Genomic DNA, 3,291 nt, shown 5'->3' with positions numbered 1-3,291 from the left:
TTGTGTTGGCTTAATTCAGTTCCAAAATGCAGAGGCTACTGTTCACGAGCTCAAACACTGATATAGAATGCTCAGAATCCAATCTCCACCGTTCATAATGTAGATTCATGTGTTATGAACGTCCCTGCAAAATTTCAGCTCAATCGGACCACAAACGCCATCGATCGGGGCTGTTGATCAAGACTGGACAGCATTTTCAGAATGCTGTTTCACCCATGTGGGTCCGGACCTCATTTCCAGAAACTCAAATTTTGCTCCGCAAAGCCGTGTCCGGACAGCCCATTAACATGTCCGGACACCCCGTAAGTTTTAGGCCCAAAAACGTGATTTTAAGTGGTTTAAGTCTAGGGTTTTGTCGGGGGTATATCTATATCATTATAGAAGATGGAAGTACGAATTTTCACCCCCAGAGAGTTCGTCGGAGGCTGTGCTAAGAGAGATCATATGTGGTGAGCGTTAAATTGAATCTCTTAGAGTTTTAGTTATTCCTTTGATAAATCTACGGTTAAGAAGTCTATCGGAAGGGTCCGGTAAAGGAGAATTACGTTGAAGAAGATTGTGAGCAAGGAGACGAGTTGTAGGCTTGTCGATCTTATAGAGCCAAGGTCTTGCAAAGGGTTGTAAGTGTTCCTAGTGTCTGTAATCTCTGGATAATCTTTTGATAGTGATTTCCTGGGTTTGGCTGCCCCGGAGAAGTTTTACTTTTAGATCGGTTTCTAAAAGGTTTCCTCTTCGTCACCAAAATCTTTGTGTGTGATTGTTCATATTTTGGTGAATGTTTGTTTTGATAAATATCTGTTAATTCCGCATAAAATTGTGATATTTTTCTGTTTAGAGTTTTTCAATTGGTATCAGAGCGGGTTCACTCTGTTTGGATTAAATTCTTGAGTGAGATCTGTTGACTCCTGTTTGCTATGAATACTTCTCAAGGGGAATATGATCTTATAAATTCCTTCAACAATTTGTTGGAAAAATTCACTCTTTTGAGACATCAATACACAAATTGTTTGGGGGATTTTCAAGATCTTAAACATGTGAATGAATCTATTGTTAATGAATTGTCTGAATCACATGTCCTAATTGATTCTTTGAAATCTGATAAAGAATCTTTGGCAAATGATTTGTCTAAATCACATATCTTGATTGATTCTTTGAAATCTGAGATTTCTGTGCTTGTTGAAAAGTCTTTATCACTTGAGAATGAATTGAATGTTTCTAAGGAACTCTCACGAAATTTCTCTAGTGATAATTTGAAAAGTTTTCTTTGTACTGAAGAATTTGTTCCTAACAAGCCTAGTATGATTGTTGATAATGTTGGTGCATCTACTTCACATGTTTCTAATGAGTCCTTGAATGTTGAGCCTGTGAATGTTAAAGAAACCAAGGCTAATTTTTCTAAGACTCCTTCAGTTAAACAAACTCAAGGTAAGTTTTTTCCTACATGCCATCATTGTGGGATTGTTGGTCACATTAGACCAAACTGTTGGAAATTCAAAGCTGCTCCAAAGAAAGAAAATCATGCAGCTGCTCCGACTCTCCATGGTAAGAAAGGTAAGAAAATTTATGTTAAGCATCATGCATCTTACCCTAAGCTTAGAGTCATGCATCCTCATAGAAAATTACCTTCTAAAAGGTTTGTGCCCACTTGTCATCATTGTGGAAAGGTTGGTCATATTCGACCAAAGTGTTTTGATTTGAAATCCCATAAGCATAAAAGTGAAAATTCCTATTCTAGGAAAGAAAGTGAGGGTTTGGTCATAATGATGAGAGAAGTGCTATCTAGGCTAGATAAGTTTGAGCAAAGTCATAAGTCTAGACCTAAGATTTCTCAAGTGTGGGTTAGGAAGAATGATACCATTCACCCATTGAGGGGGAGTGGTAGTGATCTCACCTAAAGTTAGGTGAGTCAATAACATGCCTAGGATTGATTGTTTTGCTTATTTTGTAATATCCTAGAGCATGTTGTTTTTTTTTTCATTGCATTTTTTTTTGTTTTTGCTTTATTGTTTATGCACTGCATTGTTTTTGTTGTTACACTTTCTGTATGAAGAGTATATACATGATTGTTTTGAGATTCATGTTTTGAGGCATATTCATAAAGGATTTTTCAAGAAATTCATATATCATGATCTTTGAAAAGCTTATAGATGAGATGTTGTGTGCGGACCACCAAGATTTTTGTCTACTTGCTAATCAAATGTTCAGGAATGTGTAATGTCTTGTGAAGACCTAGAAGTAGTTATTAAACCAAATCATTATTTTGTAGTGGGACCTATAAGATGTGATGAAAGTTTAATGCTAAAGGACATTCATGTCTTGCCTGTTGTAATCTCAATTCAAGCATGTTGTTTTGTTTTGCATTGCATTTTTCTTTGTTTTGCATTTGTTTTTCTTTTGTGTGCATTTCTTTTGTGAAAAATTTCAAAAAGACAAAAATATGTTACTTTGATTGTTTCCTTTTCTTTCTTTTGTCTTATGCACCTAGATAGTCCATTAATTTCTCATGTTGCGTTTTATGGATGTAATTCCTCACGTCTTGGAATGTTCTTAATATGCATGAGATGAAAATTTGTGTCAATGGACTTGTTTTTGTGGTTACCTAAAGCCTGAGCTTATGTGGTACTTTTTGCCTATGCTTTATTTTTTGTGCACAGTTAAGCTTAAATTGAAGTTTTGTTTCACTTTATTTGTGAGGTCTGTTAGGTAGCCATATGAGGTTTTTGACTAGTCATATTTTTCAAATTGACCATATGCTAGTTGAACCTAGGGCTTAAAAATTCCTGCTTTCTCTGTTGTGATAAGCTCCAAAAGTTTAAGGACACTTTCTCAAAGAGAAAAATAAACAAAATAGTGAAACAAATAAAATCAAAAGATCATATTCCAAAAGGAATTTATTTCACTGTGTCAAACTTGTGCAAAATATTTTACAAAGAGAATTGTATAGGATGAGAGTGGCTAGGCCCTAGTATGATAAGGTTTGACTTTTGATTTGATATACTTGTCAAAACCTCATGGTGGTGAAACTTTCTCCTCATTTTATAAATTGAAAATTTTTCTCTTTGGATGGCTTACCTACACACCACACAAGCATAGGTTGAATGGAACATTTTCTTGGCTTGGGTTAAGCAATATGAGTTTCTAGCCATTTCTAGTCTCATGTATATTTTGCATATTTGGAGCATGTTTGGATATTCATTGTGCAATACATGAGTCATTGATGTGTTATCATGTGTGTTCTTTTAACTTTTAAGGGGGAGAAACATGCTTTGCATTTCCAGTTTCCTGTTGTTA

Source organism: Corylus avellana, chromosome ca1, assembly GCF_901000735.1.
Source record: "Corylus avellana chromosome ca1, CavTom2PMs-1.0".
Taxonomy (NCBI): Eukaryota; Viridiplantae; Streptophyta; class Magnoliopsida; order Fagales; family Betulaceae; genus Corylus; species Corylus avellana.
This window is presented reverse-complemented; position numbering follows the sequence as displayed.